Raw genomic sequence first — 10,783 nt, 5'->3', positions numbered from 1 at the left:
TGCCTAGTTTTTCGTCCACAGTGGTTTGCCTTTACTATGACACATTTTATTTGAAAAAAGAAGTGGAGTTAATGCAAGCTGAGCATAGTCCATAAGCTATATTTTTAATGGAACACCCTGTATATTTTTATATTTTAAAAGCTTCCTTAACAACTTCATTTCAACGAACCATATCGTTCAGGATCTATTATGAATATTATGGGAAGTAATTTTGAAATTATAAAGTGTGGAAACCACTTATGGATTAAAATTGTTTGTGACCTTATTTTAGAAAATTATGAAAAACGCTGTAATACGTCAACGCTGTCAACTTTCCCACAATCAAGCTACTATCAATTAGCAAATTAAAGTTATCTTAACACATTCATGAACAGATCTTCATCTTCACTTAGTCATGTACCTTTGTAACTGTCTGCATATCAGTGGCGACTGGTCAGGGTCGGCAGTGCCGACCCACACATTTATGGACACATTATAGATTTTTTTAAACATATAAGTTAATCAGAGTTGATGGTATTCGTTTCTGTGAAATAAAAAAATGACTGTGAGATAATACAGACTAAATTTTATTCATTGTTTTTAAAAGAATTCGAACGATCTGATACGTTAAGTGATCCCTGTGCGCTGTGCGTAAGAGACTTTTCAAATTAAGGATCCTAGCCAGCCATACACCCGACTGCGATTGTGTGAATTCATGGCCCGCTTCGGCTAGCCGTACCCAGTTGAGCATTTGCTTGTAATAAGACGCTATGGAATATTAGCCGATAGGCAACCAATTATACATTCCCCGTATTTATTTGAATGACAAGTACGGCAGAAAAACAATCTGCCGAGCACAGCGGTGATCTGCAAACGGCAACAAACACGTACTTGGACGTTGAGATTTAATTTGGACGTTGAGAGGTGACTCATATTTGTTTGCAGACATTGCTTGAAAATAACTCAAAATACATTTTAAGTTATCCCCCAACTCAAGAAGGTCCGGAACATTGTTTAAATAATCAAAATGTCAAAAAATAAAGGAAAAATTCGATTTTTTTCTTTATTTTTTTGATTATAACTTTAAAAGTATTCATTTTCGAGAAAAGTTGCACTGACATAAAAGTTGCATAATTAAATTTTCTACAATAAAGGATTAGCTAAAAATTTTAAAAATTGTCACTCTTGTTGCAAAATAGCAATAAATGCGAAAAAATCATAAAAAGCAAGTATTCGCATTTTACGTTTTTCAACCGTTTATGCTAAACTTAAGACCTTCATAATTTTACCCAGAAAAACTATATCATATAATAAAATAATACTGTGAATTTCATTAAGATCGGTTCAATAGATTTTGCAATCCAGCTTTCGCAAAAAAATAAATTTTTTCAAAATGTTGCAGAACTGAAAATAAAGCAGACAGCAAGTTGGATTTATTTTTACGTATAGAAGAATACTGTACCTTTCGTCTATATGTAAAAAAATTCAACTTACTATCTGCTTTATTGTCAGTACTGCAACATTTTGAAAAAATTAAATTTTTTTGCAAAAGCTAGATTGCAAAATTTATTTTGCAAAATGTTTTGAATCGATCGTAATGAAATTTACAGTATTGTTTTATTATATCATAAAGGTTTTCTGGTTAAAACATGAAGGTCGTAAGTGTTAGCATAAATGGTTGAAAAACGTAAAATGCGAATACTTATTTTTATGTTTTTTTTCTCAATTATTTCTGTATTGCAAAAAGGATGACACTTTTTAAAATTTTTAACCAATCCTATATTGTAGGAAATTTAGTTACCCAACCTTTCTTAGAAGTGAATACTTTGAAAGTTAAAATCAAAAAACGAAGAAAAAAATCGAAGTTTTTCTTAATTTTTTGACATTTTGATTATTTAAACAATGTTCCGGACCTTTTTGAGCGGAAGGATAACTCAATTATTATTTACAAGGAATTTTCAAAATATCTTTTAGGCAAGTTCATTAAAAATTATCCATCATTCTTTATTCAAATAAAATAAGAAAATGGATTAACAGTTTAATATGCTGATCTAAATATTTTCGGAAGGTGGGATAAGTTACAAAATATGTTTAATTTTATATACTGCAATTCATTAGGTACAACAAACTGTTCCCGAATTTAATAAATTATTGTGCTCAAATGTGGGCAAATTCTGCCTTAAATGAACGGGATTTCTCTTGTCTCAAAAAAATCAAAACGTATTGTCGAAACACCATGAAACAAGAGAGAATGTCAAACTTGTCTCAAATGTCAATAGAAAAAAACTTTTAAAACCTCTCCAAAACAATAATAAATTTTACAATGACGTTATAACCCATTTTGCTACTTCGAAACAACATAGACTAGAGTTAATTTATAAACAGATTTACAAAAAAAAACAAAAAAAAAATAAAAAAAATAAAAAAAAACAAAAACCAAAAATCTTCTATGAAATTGAAGCCTTTTAATTAGATGGCATACCTATCTGAGGAGACAAAACCTTGCCGACCCTGTCCCTAAAGCCACGAGCCGCCACTGCTGCATATTCAGTCGTGTTCGTGAATGTGAAGTTAAATAACGAAAAATTATATAATATTAAAGTACACTCATTCTTACCCTTCCCTTCAAATAGAGCATAAAAGCTCAATAATATTTACGGTAACAATTCCATCGCTTTCTCGCTCAAAATATATTCCAAAAGAAAATTCCATCGGCGACCTCTGTGAAACGTACAAACGGGCACGAGGCTCGACATTTCACACGGTCTCGGTCTCCTCTTTCGACCGACTTTATGGAAACGCGTTTTAACTTCAAAGAGAAGGTGAGCGCGAGTGATCTGAAGAACATCGAGCAATTTGTAAATGCAGATTTGACAGCGAGCGGGCGGTGTCGTGCATAGCTTATACAGGAATTACCCCTAAAGAGGGAAGCTGAGGGGTGGCTTGTTAGTTTTCAACTTATTTTTGATTTTAATATGTAGAACGGATCGATAGTGGTAGAAGTTTTGCATTTTTGATCACTAAGTTACGTGTAGGAAGTAAAAGCAAGTTACACAATGATAACTAAACTAATCTTTCAATTAGCAGCAAATATAGTTACAGTTTGAAATGCTCACAAAAATAGTAATTGAATATTCATCTATTCTTCTTCTTCTTCTTCTTCTTCTTCTTCTTCTTCTTCTTCTTCTTCTTCTTCTTCTTCTTCTTCTTCTTCTTCTTCCCCTTCTTCTTCTTCTTCTTCTTCTTCTTCTTCTTCTTCTTCTTCTTCTTCTTCTTCTTCTTATTCCTTCATGTATGTATGTTTCTTCTTCTATGGGCTCCTAAATTGTTTAAGTTATCGCACCATCTTTTTCTTGGTCTGCCAATACTTCTTCGTCAATTTGGTGACTTATCTCATGCTATTCGTACTATTCTATCCTCTGCCATTCTACTAATGTGTTTGTTCCACTCCTCTTTCCGTTTTGTCACCCATCCATTTATGTCTTCTATATTGCATGATATTCTTATGTTTTCGCTTCTCTCCCTATCCAACAGACTTTTCCCTGATATTCGTCGGAGTATTTTCATCTCTGTTGTTTCTAGTAGTCGTCTCGTTTTGTGTCAGGTCTTGTCTCCGTCGTGTATGTTAATATAGGTCTAATTGCTGCTTTATATATTCTTGCTTTTGTGTCTTGTCTTAGGTGTTCTTTCAGATTGTGTCACTAAGAGAGCCCGCCGCTTTATTTGCTTTTAAGTTTTGTTGTCGTACTTCTTCTTCAACATCTCCGTAACTGGATATCTATTCCCAGATATGTAAACCTTGCTACCTGCTTTATTATTTTCCCATCAATTTAGATTTTACATCGTAGTGGGTATTTAGATGTTGTCATATATTTGGTTTTTTCTGCTGATATTATCATAATGTATTTCTTGGCTGTTATATTGAAGATGTTATGTTAATCTTTGGAGATCGTCTTCTGTCTCGGCGATTAATGCAGCGTCGTCTGCATAACACAATATTTGGATTTCTTTGTTCCCTATTCTGTAACCATGAGCTTTATGTACTGCTTCTATATTAAAGAGCAGTGGGCTTAATGAGTCACCTTGTCTGACTCCGCTTTGTACTGTTATAAACTGCGTTAGTTTTTCATTTATCTTTGCCTGTATTTGATTATGAAAGTAAATGTTTTCAATGGTTTGTATAATATTGATTGGTATGTTTCTTCTATACAGTAAATGTAAGACGTTTTCGACTTGGATGCGATCGAAACCCATCTACATCTATTCAAAAGATTACTTCTATCCTTATGGTTTAATCCGGGGTATACCCAGCCGCTAATTTCAGAGAAGTAAACCGACCCTTCCAACTCTTCCCTGGTCGACTCTTCTCTATACAAAGACATGGACTCTTAAAACATCAACCGTAAATAAGTTGGAGGTATTTGAAATGTAGATCTAACGGAGAAACTTCAAAATTTCATGGACATGGCATACCTCAAACGAAGAAGTGCTGCATAAAATAGGGCAAGGAACGAGAATTTTCAATACAGTGAAAGTTAGAAAAACATCATACCTAGGCCACATATGAGAAATAATAAGTACTAATATGCTCAACTATTAGTGAAAGGAAAGATCGAGGGAAAGAAAGGACCAGGAAGGAAAATACTATTGTTGATAAGGAACATCTGACAATGGATTGGGATAAATTTTGAACAGCTAATAAAACAGCTGAAGACGGAGAAGAGTTTGATATTGTAGTAGCCAGCCTCCATTGAGGAGAGGGCACTTTAAAAAGAAGAAAAGTTGACCCTTCTATTGTGAGTGTCTTGAACAGTATCGGTACAATATACGGGAGAATCCAGCATTTGCTGAATATGTCTTGCTTATTTCTCTTTATTGATCCTCGATCTTGATGATCTCTTCCCAGTTCTTTACCAACCAATTCTGAAGTCTCCAATCAATCCAGAAACCTTTATTCTGTCTAACTTAGCGTTAAAGTACCCTAACATAAAAGTCTGGTTTTTTGGTCATCAAGTTTTTCTACTTCAGCGTACCACGCTTCCAGCTCTACCATGATACTTGTATAAGTTTGTAACAGTATTGTTGTATATGTCTTCTAAAATTAATCCAACTATGTTACGATGAAGCATCAGTATTACCAACGAAAGTTTTGTTCATCGTTTTTATTTTACTTGTACCTGGTCATCTAACCTTGGTCAAACCCTAAACCTGTATTTCTAAACTTTTCATCTCGTGACACGAGTTTGCTAATTTTTCCTTTCAAACGTCTTTCCATGATGCAATCTTAAAATTCTAAGATTTGCTGGAGACTGGGGCCGTTTCTGTTTTGCGCTTTGATTTTTCTTGGGAAATATCTACCAGAATGGTTTCCCGTTGCCTTTTCTGGAATTGAATTTTAGCCGATCCTGTGGATACAGATGCTATTTGCAGCATCTCAATCTGAATCGGATGCTGTGTACTAGCTTTGGTCCATCCCGGGTATTTCATTTACCCATCATCATCTTTGGCTTTTACATCTTTTCGTGAGTCTTTATCGCGTTTACCATTGGTTCCGGTAATGTGCTACTATTTCCCATGGTCTCACTTTCAACTTCTGCAGGTCTTTTCTGACTTCATCTTTCCTCCTTTCTCTAGGGCGACCTGCCGGTCTTCTACCGTCTAATCATCTCATTTACCTCTTACCACCCATTTCTGAGAGAGGTTACCCTATTCGCCACATGGGGAGGCCCCGATGGAGGACCGGCAAACCTAAATGGGATAAAATATGATATTATAAAATGTATCGTTCAACAAGGCTTCAAATCTTATACCATACTTTTCCAAATTTTATTATTCTCCCCTATGTTTCGGCTCACTTTCTCTTTGCTCTAAATAAACCTTTCCAGTTTTTCTATATCCACCATTTTTTTGGTTTTGGTCTTCTACGATATTGAGCTTTTATAAACGTAGTTAGTCCATTGAAATGTTACATCTTTTAGGCTATACCTTGCATTTGTTAGAGGAGTCAATTTTATTTTTTTAATGTGTAAAGGGGATCAGTAGAAGCTTAAGTGCAAGTTTTTGTGATCGCCAAACTTGTCCCCCTGCCACCATCTTGGACAAGGGGTGCAAAGGGGTTTTGCGCTATATCTCGTAAACTACCAACCCTACAGAAAATCTAATACACCATAAAATGTAGCAAATTAAAATTTCTACAATTTTATTTCTATTATTTTTTATCGTCAAGTGACCAACAAAAAAAATATAAACTAAAATAAGTAAAAATTTTTTAACAAGTTTCCTTTTGAAGGATAACTTTTTTTCAGTGCATTTTACACTAAAATAATATTATAGCAATTTTGTAGAGGGTTTTTCAGCGAACAGTTTCCACTATAAAGGTGATTAATTCTATTTATTTATCTAGGTTTTACACCGCTCCAAACTTACCATATTCTCGAATGCTCATAGGGATACAATAAAAACAAAAGGTTAGGCTTACTTGTCTATCTTAATATTTTTTTATTCATACCATTTATTATGATTTTAACATTTCTATACTAATATTAATCTATTTTTGACCTTTCTCCCCATTATAAAACTTAGAACCTTAAACATATACAGAAAAGGCCAAGAAGTTGTTTGAGGACAAATTCGCTGGTCCATAAAAAGAATGACGCAACCGAAAAATGCAAAATTCTTCACAAGAGCAAAAAAGATTTTTAAATATTTAAAATAGGGATTAAATAAAGAGTAATCGTCCAGGGGCATCGGTATGGCGTTTGTTTTTTGACAACGATGGCTTTTATTTTCATCGATATTGGTTCTAATTTTATTATCCCAATTTAATCGCCCCATTTTCAACCCTATCTACAGTTGCGTCATTATGCATCTGAAACAAGATCTAACATAGCGCGTATTTCAGTAACGACGCAACTACCGTATAGTAGCTTAGCACATTTTTACAGTTCGGTCTTTTTGAATCATCTTTACGTAGTATTTTAGAAGTTAATTGCGCAATAAACAGCAATTGACAAAATTTGCAGTTATAACATTTTTCTTCCGTACCGGACTGAATATCTGCCTGCTGTGCCTAGGTGGCACCGCAGTCTGTCCCATTCTACTTAACTTATTCTTACAGTTGGGCTACCTATTTGGCCACGTTCAGTCGTATTAAAAGTTATGAAAAGTATTTTGAGTTTTATAGATAATACTATTGAGAGCCATGTGGGTAAAATTTATATTTTTGTAATTAGATAAGCATTTTGTGTTTTTTGTAAGAGCGCATCATGAGTGGTGGTTATTTTATTTGTAAGAAACCTCTGGGGAAAATTATTTTTCAGTGGGAAAGTCAAGCCATCTTTACTCACTGTTGTCGGCGAACGTTTTTCGTCGCTTTATTTAGCGGAAATAAAGACGATTCTCTGGAAACCCTGAGATACAGCAATTCGCTAAAACAGTGACAAAAAATGTATTTAATCTTTTCTCAATTCCTGCAACACAAGATGCAGCCCGTTTCCACAGACTCCGAGTGTATCACCAGATTCAGTCAAGGCTCGGTAAACATTGTGATCCAGAAAATTAGGGCTAGAAAAAGCATGGAAAATTTTGGATACCAATTTAAACTTACAAGCCTCCAGTACCCCCGAGCTTATGAAATTCATCTTTAGCAGATGCAATGGAAATTGGAAGTGCATGTGGTTGCCGAAAAGCAGACCTCAAATGTTCAGCAGTGTGCCTCTATTGTGGTGGTGAAAGTTGCAGCAACATCGTTGACATATCAACATTAATAATAATTGAAGATAATGAAATGGTCTATGAATTACCGACAATGATGCCAACTGTAACTCTCATTATACCACAAAAATTTTCTCCTGGGATACTGATTCAGATCTTGACTCGCAGCCTGGACCATCGAAAAAAAAAAATGAAAAAATAATAATTATGATATTATATCGTTTTCAACACATAATAATAAATAATATTATTTTGTCTAGAAATTGTGCGTGGATTAGGCCTATTGGAGATACCACACAAAAAATGCGTCTCCAGACTCTACCTCATAGGTTGTGTAGCAGTTATGCTACGGACCCTTTAAAATTAATTACGATTTTCGATTCATTCAATTAAATTTCATTAAAAATACCCCTCTAGAAAATTCTTTGGAGACGCCTATTTAATCGCCCAGGTGCCTATTTTCGCAGCGAAGCAAGAGGAAAGCACCGCGCATGTTTCTATCGGATCGATACGAATCGATTTCCGATAACATTGAAGATCAGTTGGTCAGGAAACGGCTCGAAGGGCGGATGGCGCGCCGCGAGTGAGGTTATTCTCACTTTTAAGTGACGGGATTGAAACAAATTTTCGATGGAAATCAAATAATTAGAAGGAAATTAAGCGTCAGCTAATCCCATCTACAAAACTAGATAACCAAAGTTAAACATGTCTTTGGACTTCTTCACATAACAGAAGTGGATATTCCGGCGTGCCTGCCTTGTTTCAGTAAGTACATAATACATTTATCTCTCATTCCTTCGTTGTGAAATCCAATGCATCATTGTAGTTAGATCTTTTGTTAGAGTAATTTACCACATAAATTCCATATTATAGCTCATATTATCCTTAAATATTTGAAAGGAACATTCAATCAAGGCCATAGTTTTTTCTAGTGTCCAAACCTAAATTTTAATATCTTTTATACCTGATCGTTAGGCTTTTTATTTAAGTTTTTTTATCTGTGATTTATAAAAAGTTTTAACGAGTATCTATACAGCCTTCTGTCACGCCCATCTAATGCGCACGTCCCTGTCATGTCTGAATTGAAGTAAACTTCAGAAATTTTGACATGACATATGAATACCTAACCTACCTAATATTTGATGTTTTTGTTTGGGCCTGTTCAATATGTACTGCTACTGTTCTTGAAATACATCATAACTAATTAAATAAACTTTATTTTAGATCCCGTAACTTAGTTATTTAGTCACACAACGTGACTCTATCACGTTAATTATGTACTAGTTAGATTGCTAGCCACTCTGTGATGGTTTATCCCTAGAGTGGGCTGTTTTTGTTGGATAATACACCATACCTGATTTTACTACAACCAGCATCTTCACCCAGGACCTTGCAGTAGGGCTTACTCACCACAGCAGCCAACCAGCGTTAGCGTGCCAAAAGAATTCATCTCTATGGACTTGCAACCCTACTTTTAACCGGCTGTTGTGTAAAAGCTAAGTTTATTTACTTTTTCTGTATTTACTTTTGGGTAAGATATATTTTGCTACATTGTAAACTTTTCGTATGCATACGATTAGGAAGAGTACATATATTTTCGTGATAGATAGGGTTTTAGGTTGTTGTTTTTTTTTCTTTTTGATTCAGTATAAGTAGGAGTTAGTTAAAATAAATAAAATCAGGTCTTGTTTAATAATCATAAATAATTGTATCTTAAAATTTAATAGGGAATCGGGTTGTAAAATTTTGTCGCGGATTTTAAATAGGGAATACGTCTCGTAGGTTTTTTTTGTAAAATATATAAAGAGTCACTGACCAACAAATTTATATAGACCTTTTTGCTATTCCAACGGACTTTTGATTTGGATTTTGATTTTAATACTTTTGCTTGGCCAGTGATAGTGGATAATTGCTTGTTGAGTGGCCTTTGCGGTTCTATTTTATCTTTTCCCCATCCACTATCACTGTTATTACGTTGCGTTATATGTAAAGTGTTAACATTTAATATTTATTATTAATATATTTGTATGTATTAAGGTTGGTGTTTTATTTCAGTCTGTATTACCAGTATATGACATAGCAAGACAAGCTCAGTATTTAGTATTTTGTATTTCAGGTAGTTGTAACCAGTGTCATAGAGTTCATGTTGTTCGTTACTTCAAAATCTCGAACCTGTCCAACTTCTTGGTTCTGAGAGCCGAGTTGTTCGTTCGAGTTGGCGCCCTTTTTTCTTCTTCTTTCTTTGTTGTAACTCGATATTATTTTATCTCTAGCATTCTTATCTATTTTCCTTCCATTTTTGTATTAATAGTCTCATTTTCTTCCTAGTTACTATCATTTCATTACCAAATTTTCTTCTTATATCTCTAAAGCCAATATTCGGTGTATGGAAGCTAGCCCGAATACTCATACTTGAGATTTAGTGTCTCTCTGCCCTTTTGATTTTTTTTTTCCTTCTGAGCTAAGCCCCTCTTCTTTTGTCTTAAATCTCTTATCATTTATTTTACCCATCTTTATTCAGTTCTTCTCTTCAAAAATCTCTATACCCAGAGTATAGAGGGTTCAGTTGCCGGGAAATGGTCAAAAAATAGCTTAATACTAGCACACGAATATTAAAGTCATAATATAATAAATAAAAATATAGATAGAAAAGTAAGCCCAAGGTTTTGTTTTTATTGTATTCCTATGAGAATTCGAGAATCTAGTCAAGTTTGGAACGCTGTAAAATCTAGATAAATAAATAAAATTTAAGAACTTTATAGTGGAAATTGTTCGTTAAAAATCCTCTATAAAATCGCTATGATGCTATTTTATTGTAAAATGAACGGAAAAAAAGTTATAACCTCCAAAAGGAAACTTCTTACAAAATTTTCTCTTATTTTTGTTTATAACTTTTTTGTTGGTCACTTTATGATAAAAAGTAATCGATATAAAATTGTATGAAATTTAATTTACTACATTTTATGTGTAATTAACCATTCTGTATGGTTGCTTAGTTTAGGAGATACAGCGCGAAAGCCCTTTGCACCCCTTTTTCCAAGATGGCGGCCGGAGGACAAGGGGGCGACCCCAAAAACTTGAACTTAGGCTT

The 10,783-nt window shown here is 34.1% G+C and overlaps 1 long non-coding RNA gene across 1 annotated transcript; it reads left to right on the top strand.

The window, feature by feature from the left end:
- The first annotated feature begins 8,237 nt into the window (after nt 1-8,237).
- LOC126885547 (uncharacterized) lies at nt 8,238-9,728 on the top strand. The gene is made up of 2 exons (XR_007698395.1): nt 8,238-8,457; nt 8,917-9,728. It is a non-coding gene; the product is annotated as an uncharacterized LOC126885547 (long non-coding RNA).
- The last annotated feature ends 1,055 nt before the right edge of the window (nt 9,729-10,783 follow it).

Source organism: Diabrotica virgifera, chromosome 1 (assembly GCF_917563875.1).
Source record: "Diabrotica virgifera virgifera chromosome 1, PGI_DIABVI_V3a".
NCBI lineage: Eukaryota > Metazoa > Arthropoda > Insecta > Coleoptera > Chrysomelidae > Diabrotica > Diabrotica virgifera.
The sequence above is the reverse complement of the archived record's forward strand: the minus strand, read 5'-3'. Positions and strand labels throughout refer to the sequence as shown.